At 38.3% G+C, this 12,205-nt stretch overlaps 1 protein-coding gene across 3 annotated transcripts in view; it reads right to left on the bottom strand.

Annotated features, from left to right (window-relative positions):
• Positions 1 to 12,205, bottom strand: part of ncam1b (neural cell adhesion molecule 1b) — a 114,325-nt gene that overhangs the window by 40,900 nt on the left and 61,220 nt on the right. The window lies entirely within an intron of this gene.

Below are 12,205 nucleotides of genomic sequence, written 5' to 3'. Positions count from 1 at the left end.
AGGAAGAGTTATTATCAATAATTTTGCTTCCCAAGGAAGTTTATTTTGTTTTAAGTGCATTTAAATATTTATACTGGTAAGCAAGATAAAACACTGATTGAAAAATGATTTTTGCAGCGCATTATGATCTTAAAATGATTAAGTTCTTTTAAAAAAACTTCAGTGTTATTAATAACAACATTAGAAAATAAAATTTTATAAGTAATGACTTCTTTTACAATTTGCAGAGAACAGGACCACTATATTTCTGCACTCTCAGAAAAAAAGTACAAAACTGTCACTGAAGCGGTACCCTATGAAACAAAAGCTAAAAGGTAGAACTTTGTGTCTTATTTACCCCTAAATGGTACATATTAGTACCTAAAGTGAACATATTACTACCTTTTAGCTTTTGTACACAGTGACACAGGGAATACTCAGACCACACAGATAAACACTTCATGCAGTCACTTTCCCTATGAAAGCAGCTGAAGTTCTCTGTGGACTCACGACACTTCACATGGAGGCTGAGCATGCACATGCGTAGCAACACGATGCAGTTGACAGGAAACCGTTTCACATGCTACAACACATTGAGATTATTACCAGACAAAACACACGAAGACCAACAGGCACTAATCGAACAATGCCTGAAATGGTCTGTGCTCTGTGTTAGCGCACTTGAGCACAACAATGTGTCTCTGTACGGTGCTTGCAACAACAACAAAACCTAGAGTTGAACAGCACGAGTCATTTTGCAAGAGCATCAGAAAAAAGCGAAACCCTTGCAGGGTTGTTATGATGTCAGCAGGCTGAGCCTGCTAGTCTTGCACCTTTCATTTGGCTAACTACCTCCCCGAAGACCCGCACGGGATAAACAGTTATGATCAATGCCTTTTATTCTGCAACGCCGTCTAATTGCTACTAATTAAAGTTAATATCTTAGTATAAACTGAAGCCCTAGGCTAATGACGAATGCTTGAATTATATTTTCAAGTCTGATAAAGTATTAGAACAAAATGAACAAGCTGCTTATGTAAATGAAATGTTCAGGTTATTGTAGACATTATTACATGATGATTATTCTGATTAGATCAGGTGCCCAAAGCCTCAGGCCTGCTCTGATCTGTCAAATGCACTCAATGAATCTGGGATGATTACAATATGAACGGAGAAAAAATCCATATGCGTATAGCACATCTAGAACTTGGCAGCTTATTCAAACAAGAGTTACTGAGGAGTGAATTATTGGTGTTAATTATAAAATGCTAAACTACATGTAGAAAAGTTTTGTACAGTGCCGAGAGGGAGGCTGGAGCACACATGGGATAAAGGCATGAAAGTGCCTTTGTCAAAATTGATTACTTTTTTAATAGGGTGATAGCATACTTTTTAAAATTATTATTTATTTTTTTCCACTGGGATTCACTATGTTAGTATAGGTTTTTTAAGAGAAAAAAACACTTATAATTTACTCATAATGCTATCCAAACAATTTTTTATCAGATTCTAATGAATAGGAATCATGTTTAAATAAAATTTAGCTGCTTGTTTGGTTCATTTGGGAGAAGAGTATTACTGTTCAAAAGTATGGTAAGATTAAAAAAATAAGAATATTGTGGATATTATTACAATTTCAAATAACTGTTTTCTATTTTGATATATTTTCAAATGCAACTTATTCCTGTTAGGTAAATCTGAATTTTCAGTATCATTACTCCAGTCTTCAGTGTTACATGATCCTTCAGAAATCATTCTAACATTCTGGACCACAAAACCAGTCATAAGGGTCAACTTTTTGAAATTGAAATTTATACATTATGTTAAATCTGAATAAATAAGCTTTCTATTGATGTATGGTTTGTTAGGATAGGACAATATTTGGCTGAGATACAACTATTTGAAAATCTGGAATCTGAAGATGCAAAAGAAATCTAAATACTGAGTAAATCGCCTGTAAAGTTGTCCAAATTAAGTCCTTAGCAATGCATATTACTAATCAAAAATTAAGTTCTGATATATTTATGGTAGGAAATTTACAAAATGTCTTCATGGAACATGATCTTTATATCCTAATGATTTTTGGCATAAAAGAAAAATCGATCATTTTGACCCATACAATGTATTTTTGGCTACTGCTACAAATATACCCGTGCTACTTATGACTGCTTTTGTGCTCCAGGGTCACATATGCTGATTTGATGCTCGTTTCTTAGTTATTTAGTGTTGAAAACAGTTGTTCTGCTTAGTTCCAAGAAACGCACAGTGAATCACAAGTGAACTGACATCACTGAATTTTTTACAACAGAGAGAGAGAGAGAGAGAGAGAGGACGAATGTAAATGGCACCAGTTCACGCATGATTTACAAAGCATACGTCATCATGCTCCATAACCATTTACCTAAGGCTGTGGACTACCGGTAATAATGTAACATTCAGTTTATTGCACAGACCTACCGTTTCACTTAAAGGGTTAGTTCACCCAAAAATGAAAATTAGCCCATGATTTATTCACCCTCAAGGCATTCTAGGTGTAGACCTTCTTCTTTCAGACGAATCCAGTCAGAGTTATATTAAAAAAAGTCCTGGCACTTCCAAGTTTTATGTCAGTGGGTGGGTGTTTTTGTTCAACAGTCCAAAAGAAGCCCAAGAAAGTGCATTAATCCATAATAAAAAGTGCCTCACACGGCTCCGAGGGTGAATAAAGGCCTCCTTGTAGCAAATCGATGCGTTTTTGTAAGAAAAATATACATATTTAAAACGCTATTAACAGTTTTCTCAAGCTTGCGCTAACTGTCATTCACGCAAGCCGTTCCAGGCGATGATGTAGGATGTATGCGTAGTACATGCGACGGTGATTAGTGACGAATGCGGAAGCGCAGAGGAGAGAGCAAAATAAAGCACCGGTAACAAATAAGAAGTACAAAATGAGGATTTGTAAAGAAAAATGTCTGAGTATTTTGATATAAGCCAAGAGACTGGTTTTCCTAACCGGCGCATGCACTACACATACGCTCTACGCCATCCGCCCGGAAAGGCATGTTCGACAGTTAGTGCAGGCTAAAGAAAACTGTTTATAAAGTATATTTTATATGGATTTATATGGATATTTTTCTTAAAAAAACTCATCAATTCACTACAGGAGGCCTTTATTCACCCCCTTGAGCCATGTGGAGTACTTTTTATTATGATGGATGCGCTTTATTGGACTTCATTTGGACTGTTGAACAAAAACACCCACCCACTGCCATTATATAGCTTGGTTTTAATTTAACTCCAGTTGGATTCGTCTGAAAGAAGAAAGCCAAAAAAGTGGTAATTTTAATTTTTGGTTAACGCTTTAATTAGACCTCAATATATCGTCACGGGACACTGGACTTAATTCTGTGCTAATTTTTTTCGACTCTCAAAATGACGGAACCAATTGACCTTTAACTCTTTCCCCGCCAAACACGTAATTTTGATCAATTTATTTGGAATAGAAATCTTTTGTAACATTATAAATGTCTTTAGTGCTTCTTGTGATCAATTTAACCCTAAAAAGGACAAAACCATAAAGAAACATCAGAATATTAATTTATTTCTATTTTCCATGTTATTTGGACACAAATAATACAACTTGATCATTTTTTTTCAAAACATGACTTTTAATTTTGATTTTAATGTTTGTATCCAACAGGATACGTTGCCAGTTTGGGGGGCGTATCCTGTGGGATACAAACATTTGAGAGGCTGTGGGGAGAAGCAGTGAAAGTGGTTCTTGGTTTCATTTTGAAAGGGTGTTTGTTGTGAATATGTAGATGTGGTGACTTTTGTTTCTACATTATTTTTTTCGCTCACAGGAAGCATTTAAAACTGCATGGCCGCCTGTAGTGGGAAATCTACTCACCCTCCGATAAAAGTTGATCTAGTTCACATATTTACAGATGTTGGAGGGAACTTACCGGTTTAAAAGGCTGTTATTCAGCAATAGATTATTAGGTTTACATTGATATTTTATGAATTAAATGCTATAAATCAAGTGTATATGGGTATAAATCAAGATATAAAAACATGGCTTTTGTTTTAGAAAATCAGATCTTTTTGTAATCTTGACAAAACACATATCGTTGGAAAGGTCTGACAGTCAAGGTTCCATATTTGGTAACTGTCTTGTAATAGAAGTGATAGTGACAGAAAATGATTGATTTGTGACAGAAAACTGCATCCAAAAAATCAGTAGAGTTTGGGTGTAACCCAGTGGTTATTTTTGGTATAGTGCCCAAACAAAATCTCACAGAAACCACAATTGTTGTGATATTAACTTCAAATTTGGAACACAACTTGGTTAGACATATGGCTTTAATTTCATAGAAATTTTAGAGTTCAACATATTTTATAAAATACTTATTTTATATCAAATAAAATAAAAATTGTATACTACATTCTTTATTGTAAACTTAAACTTTTATAACTTTTTTATACTTTCGTTTTTTAAATGCTTTCACTTCAGCAATAATCAGCTATGTGTCTTCTTTAAAAAGAGACCAACCTTAGGTCTGTATTCCAAAGCATTGATAAACAAGTCTTCTGTTTTCAGTCTTTACAAAATAAAAGTATTTGAACATAGTTGCAAGTAAAATGGAGTGACATAAATTGATCAAATGTGTATATATATTAATGATATGCTTTATGTGGGATAACACTGGATATTGTCTTTCTTTCATTGTGACTACTAACATACCATTAACACCATAAATATACAGCAATCTCTTACTGAAAGATGTTTTTTGGCTGCTAACCCGTTATGCCTTTTACACTTGTGTTGTGATGGAGAGATTTTTTAGATGAGAGAAACCACTGCTGCTCTGAAAAAAACAAAAACGCTTCAAGCTAAATCTTGGAACTCTGCTTTCACTCCACACCGTTCACTTAATTTGTTTGGGAGGACATGCAGAGCAACAGCTGCTACACAGCCAGACACAGCACAAGTTCTACTGCTGATTTTACTTTTATAATTAGAGTTATGTTATTAGGAAGGGACTAATAGCATCTATTCTGCTTTCTTATTACAATACCATAACTGGACAGACCAAATGTCAGTGTCGTTGATGTGATGCCAGAAACCTGAAAATTTCACAATAAGTAATTTCTGCAGCTTAGTTTCAATAAAAGAAGTTTGAAATTCTTAAAGTGAGTATTTTCATAGTACAATAAATTATTTAATCTTGACAGATCAAAGCGGAATTGATTACTCATACCCTTTAAAATTATTTCTTATAGTTTTCAAAATCTTACATCAGAAATGTAATAATTAACAACGTGCCACAGACACTGATGAGAACACAAAAGTTGTATTTAAGCTGAAAGATTGCTTTAATCTATTTCCTCTTGCGGGATAAAAATCATCAACACGGTTGCTGTGAACATTTTACGTTCCAGTGGAACTACCATGAGAGGGACAGTGTCCATATCTCCGTTTCATCAGATCAGCTACAGTTTGCCAGGAAACGCTGTTTACCAAGCTCAGGGAATAGGTGGCTTTTCACTGGCTGTGGGGTCACTGGCACGAATGGACAAAGCTATCAATGACGGCACTAGCATAGGGCATTCATCTGAAAGAGCATTGTGTCTGAAAACAAGAGCTGCCCTACACATGCCCTGCTCTCTCTGGAGTGTGTCTGTGGGGTTTAGGAATAAAACACTCCCTCAACTTACAACCATCTCAAGCTATTCATGCATTCATGCTCTTGTACTGTGCAATCTTATTTTAATACTGCTACATTTATGTTAAAGGGACAGTTCAGCCAAGAAATTATTCAGATTATTTACTCATGCTCATGTCATTCCAAACCCATATAACTTTCTTTATTCTGCTGTGGAATTCAGGTATTAACAAGCTGTTTTGTCCAAGCTGTTCTTTTTTAGTATTTTGAAAGAAGTCTATTATGCTCACCAAGGCTGCATTTATTTGATCAAAAATAAAGGAAAACTGTAATATTGGCAAATGTTACAATTTAAAATAACTGTTTCAATTTGAATACACTTTAAAGTGTTATGTAATATTCTAACATACTGATTCAATTAGGGCCCTACGAAATCATTTTTATTTATTTTTTACCTGATTCTGTTTTTTTTTTTACACTCCGTTTTAATGTTAAATTAAAAGATATTAATCAAAAAGCCTAAAATGTCTAATTATTTCATAAAACTTATGCAATTTAACAGAAATTTATTAAAAGTTTATATTTTTAAGGCTATATGACGTTTTTATTTTTTGTCAAATTCAGTTGTATTTTTATAAAATTCTGATTTTTAAATGGACTCCATTTTAATAATTAAAAGCATTTATAATTAATTGATTTTTTTTTTTTTTTTTCAGAAATACTGTGTTGTGTATTTACATTTTTCTGTTAAATAAATTCTGGTAAATAACTTTTCTGATAAATATTCCTTAAAAATGGCATTTTAATAATTGTATTGTTAGTAGTAGTACTATCAATCCATTAAGTCATATAGTCATACCATTTTTTGCGAAAATCAGATGGCCCTATGATGTGCTGCTTAACATTTTTGTGGATCCTGATACTTTTTCAAGATTCTTTAATGAATAGAAAGTTCAAAAGAACAGCAACTTTAGAAACAATGTAAAAGTCTTCACTGTCACTTTGATCAATCAAATACATCCTTTATGAATAAAATTATTATCATTTTAAGCATACATCTCAAATCTTTTTTTTGTTTGTTTAAAATGGAAAAAGGATTACATTAAGAAAATTACTATTTGCAGTGTTTCACTAAACACAGCTTGAACGGTCTGCTAAATGTTTCCTTTTGAATTCTACCACAAAACAGAAATTCAAACAGGCTTGGAGTAACACAAGGATGAGTATATGATGACAGAAGTTGAATTTTTGGTTCGCCATCTCTTTAATGTGCTCTACAGAATTCTCAAAGGAGACTGAGAAAAGACAAGAGAAAAAGTGGCTGATGTATTAGCCCTTGTTCAGAGGTTGAATTCTCCTCTTGTCTTTCAACCGGATTGTGATAAGCTGTGGTCCGTGGCCAATTCTTTATCGCCCTGAGGCACTCCTACTCTGCCATTTTTATGACCCGCTCATTTGTCTGGCACCTTGGTAAGTGGCTCAGAGACTGCAATATATGACAGTCCTCAACTCATTTTTTATTGGCCCAACTATTACAATCAGAAGATAAGATACGAGCTGGGTCTTTCTGAGGGAGAAAACATTCATTTTCATACGACAGGAAACTCTAGACACTGAAGGATTTCCATGCACATATGAACGCAGGTGTAATACATGACACACAGCTATGTAAAAGAGGGCACGGAGAAAGTAAAAACATGCATCACCCAGAGTAAGATCATCTAAAGCTCTAGTAAATATTTTCAATAAACCCTTCCCACATCCTCGAGCAAAAGAAATTGTAGCCATGACACTGAGTTATTAAAAAGGCATTCCTCATCTGAAGCACCCAGTAAAATAATCTTGTGAAAAAAAAAAAAAAAAAAGGTTGTGCAACCAAGAAATAAAAAAAAAAATCCCACTTCAAGCATGTGATGTTCTGTATAGCAGTGTTGGAATAGCAAAGTGACACATTCAAAAATAATTAGCAGAGTTAAGGCAATTTTCTTTTCACTATTAGAAACACTAACTGTTGATTGTCTTTATCACACTGCATACAGTCAGCAAGAAATGGCATATGCATTTAACTTCAGTAATGTGACACATTTCAGCGAAAGCTTGTTTTCCACCACAGGTAAGGTTAAAAAAAGGGTAATTGCGACTTACAATTGTGAGATAAAAACTAGCAACTGTGAGGGAATAAAATGTCAAATATGAGATAAAAAGCCACATTTTCCTATTTTATTTTTTATTCTGCAGCAGAAACAAAAAACAGACTTGCAAGAAGTAAAATCAGCATTGTGAGAAAAGTCAGAATTCTGAATTTATATCTCACAATTGACTGTTCACAAAGCGCTTGATTGACAGGCGATTGACCAATCATAATGCCGAATCTGCCATCTTGTCCGACAGCTAAGGCTGGAAACTAACAATAAATTTAATTTTCTACCTATTAGATTGTGTTTTATAAACAATAATGCAAAAACACTAATTATTATTGTACAGACAGGAGAGCAGATCAACTTTGGTGGACTTAAACTTGAAAAATAGTGTGTTCCGCTGTTAAAATAAAACACGTTCTGATGTTCATTCATGTTCATTTCGTCCTTTAAGTAAATATGAAAAGACGATTGGTTCACGTGCTGTTTTAAAGCTGGCTGCACACGATTTTCAAATATTAACCGATTTTAAAACCATGTGAGACCACAGACATGAAGACAGTTCAACCGATTGTTAGCCTTATACGCCTTTGAACGCGCACACTAGATGATTCGAGCAGACCGTGAGATCGCATACTTGAAGATTGTAGGGACGATTTCACCGTGACACGTGATCTCACAGAGACTTGCGAGATCAAACGTTACTAGAGAAGAAAAACAAATAGAGGACAATCGACATTGTCAGCTGGCTCTCCTGGCGCGCGTTCTGTTTCACAGTGAAAAACAAAGTATACAAAAGAATATGGATGATGTTCTCTGTTCTCACGGCATGTTTGTGGCTGCCAGGTTTCAGCTATAGAAGCACGCAACATCCGGTGAGTGACGCTTGCTCGCTCTCATTGGCTATCGCGGGTATCACGTCAGAGGCAGCCTGATCAAGAGTCCTAAATATCAAACATGTTTTGGAGATAGTAACAGTAACAGTAACTAAGGGGGGCAGATCATTGCAAACAATCAATTCTGACTTTTTCACTCAGTATTCTGAGTTTATACCTCACAATCTGACTTTCCCTTCCAGGAACTCGAGCTGCATCAAAACGCTAGGGGAACGCCCCCAGCGTGACCGCGCTCTGAATCACGTGTTTAATCTGTCCAATGGATGGGCGAGACATTATAGGCGGGTGACGTCACCGACCGGGAAGCATAAAAGCACGTGCGGTGGAACCGGCGTCAGCTTTTTGTCATTCAGCAACCGCCTCTCTGTGTGTGTTCTGTCATTTGGTGTTGTGAGTCTTATTTAGTATTGTCTGTCTCTTACACAAGCACACTATAAGCTCCAATTATGTCAAAAAGTGCTCAGAAAAGCAAGCACTTGGGCGACAGCAGATCGCATTACAGGCTGTGTATTCCTCCCTGCAAACGCTACATCACTGCTGGGGATACACAGAGTCTGTGTGTGGTCTGCTTGGGAGCGAGTCACGCAGAGTTATTTCCGCCCGGAAACGTAGCAGAGCTGAAAAGCTCGCCACCCCTGCGGGGGTCTCTAGAGCAGCTAGTTCGGCCGTCTCCTGCCAGTCCTCTGCCTCAGGGCACCTAGCTATCAGCTCTAAGTACACCAGAGGCCAGTCTCGAGAGACTGGTTCCCTTAGTAGACTATTTGGCAGCGTGGAAACTACTACCAAATGTGTCTCAATGGGTCCTGCGCACTGTAGAGAAAGGTTATCGCATTCAGTTCAACTTACGATTGGTTGATTCCATCTCAATCGGAGCAACTGGCGATTCGACATCGAAATGTCGTTCTCGCGCACATGAAAGAGTTGCGGTTGAGACTGAATGCCAAGAAAAGTGTGCTTTCTCCAGTACAGAGAACCACTTATCTAGGCATGGTGTGGGATTCGACCATGATGCAGGCATGCATGTCTCCTGCTCAGATCGAGTCGATCTTCACGTCAGTCAAGAGAGTGAAAGAAGGCCGGTCACTCACTGTCAAGCAGTTTCAAAAACTGCTGGGTCTGATGGCAGCTGCGTCCAACGTGATACCTCTTGGCCCCTACAGTGATGGCTCAGAATCAAGGGGTTCTCCCCGAGGGGAAACCCACTTTGCATGATCAAGGTCACGCGACGATGCCTACGTGCCTTAGACATGTGGAGACATCCTTCGTTCTTGTCTCAGGGCCCGGTGCTGGGAGCTCCTTGTCGCCACGTAACGCTAGCAACAGACGCGTCCCTCACCAGTTGGGGAGCAGTCATGGATGGCCACCCTGCCCGCGGTCTGTGGAGTAGTCGCCATCTCACGTGGCACATCAACTGCCTGGAGATGCTGGCTGTGTTTCGAGCACTGAAACTTTCTCCCAGACCTAAGAAATCACCATGTGTTGGTGCACATCGACAACACAGCGGTGGTCTCTTACATCAACCACCAGGTAGGTCTGCGCTCACGCCCCTTGTACAAGTTGGCGCACCAGATCCTTCTGTGGATGCTATGGTACAGACTTGGCCGAGGCTTCGTCTGTATGCCTTTCCCCGATCGCTCTGCTCCTGGGAGTTCTGGCGAGAGTATGGTTCTCGGACCTGATTTCTCTCCTCGACTGCTCTCCATGGGAGATTCCCATCAGGAGGGATCTCCTCTCACAGGCGGGGGTCACTATCGTCCACCATCGGCCGGAGCTGCGGAAGTTGTGGGTGTGGCCTCTGAGGGGGCACAGCTCATAGCTTCCGAGGTTGCTGAGACTATCCTCCGATACAGAGCTCCATCTACGAGGAAACTGTACGCCCTGAAGTGGAAACTTTTCACTTTATGGTACGGAGACCTCCAGCTCGACCCAGTTAACTGCCGATTGGTACAGTGCTGGAGTTCTTGCAGGCTCGTTTCTCCGCAGGGTTAGCCCACTCCACCCTGGGGGTTTACAGGTGCAGCTCAATAAATTAGAATGTCATGGAAAAGTTCATTTATTTCAGTAATTCAACTCAAATTGTGAAACTCGTGTATTAAATAAATTCAATGCACACAGACGGAAGTCTTAGGCTGTTTTAATTGTGATGATTTAGGCTCACATTTAACAAAAACCCATATCTCAACAAATTAGAATACTTCATAAGACCAATAAAAAAAACACTTTTAGTGAATTGTTGGCCTTCTGGAAAGTATGTTCATTTACTGTATATGTACTCAATACTTGGTAGGGGCTCCTTTTGCTTTAATTACTGTCTCAATTCGGCGTGGCATGGAGGTGATCAGTTTGTGGCACTGCTGAGGTGATATGGAAGCCCAGGTTGCTTTGATAGCAGCCTTCAGGTCATCTGCATTGTTGGGTCTGGTGTCTCTCATCTTCCTCTTGACAATACCCCATAGATTCTCTATGGGGCTCAGGTCAGGCGAGTTTGCTGGCCAATCAAGCGCAGTAACACCATGGTCATTGAGCCAGCTTTTGGTACCTTTGGCAGTGTGGGCAGGTGCCAAGTCCTGCTGGAAAATGAAATCAGCATCTCCATAAAGCTTGTCAGCAGAAGGAAGCATGAGGTGCTCTAAAATTTCCTGGAAGATGGCTGGGTTGACTGTGGACTTCAGAAAACACAGTGGACCAACACGAGCAGATGGCAGCCCAAATCATCATTGACTGTGGAAACGTCACACTGGACTTCAAGCAACATGGATTATGTGCCTCTCCACTCTTCCTCTAGACTCTGGGACCTTGATTTCCAAATGAAATGCAAAATTTACTTTCATCTGAAAAGAGGACTTTGGATCACTGAGCAACAATCCAGTTCTTTTTCTCCACAGCCCAGGTAAGATGCTTCTGACGTTGTCTCTGGTTCAGAAGTGGCTTGGTAGCCCTTTTCCTGAAGACGTCTGAGCGTGGTGACTCTTGATGCACTGACTCCAACTTCAGTCCACTCCTTGTGAAGCTCTCACAAGTGTTTGAATCAGCTTCGTTTGACAGTATTCTCAAGCTTGCAGTCATCCCTGTTACTTGTGCACCTTTTCCTACCCAATTTCTTCTATCCAGTCAACTTTGCATTTAATATGCTTTGATACAGCACTCTGTAAACAGCCACACATTTCAGTACTGACCCTCTGTGACTTACCCACTTTGTGGAGGGCATCAATGTTCGTCCTCTGGATCATTGCCAAGTCAGCAGTCTTCTCCATTATTGTGGTTTCAAAGAACAAGAGATACTCTGAATTTATACTGTAGGGATGGCCATTAATTGAAACTCAAATGTAAATATTCTAATATTTTGAGATACTGATTTTTGACTTTCATGAGCTGTAAGCTCTAATCATCAAAATTCAAACAAAAAAATGTTTGAAATGTTTTACTTTACATGCAATGAATCTAAAATTTATTTCAAAAAGTGAAACTTTCATATTTTACAAGAAAAAACCCTCTCGGTGGCCAGTCAGTGGATAAGCACCCCCTTCTTACACAGATGCTGCGTCCT

Source organism: Barbus barbus, assembly GCF_936440315.1.
Source record: "Barbus barbus genome assembly, chromosome: 34".
NCBI classification, from domain to species: domain Eukaryota; kingdom Metazoa; phylum Chordata; class Actinopteri; order Cypriniformes; family Cyprinidae; genus Barbus; species Barbus barbus.
The sequence above is the reverse complement of the archived record's forward strand: the minus strand, read 5'-3'. Positions and strand labels throughout refer to the sequence as shown.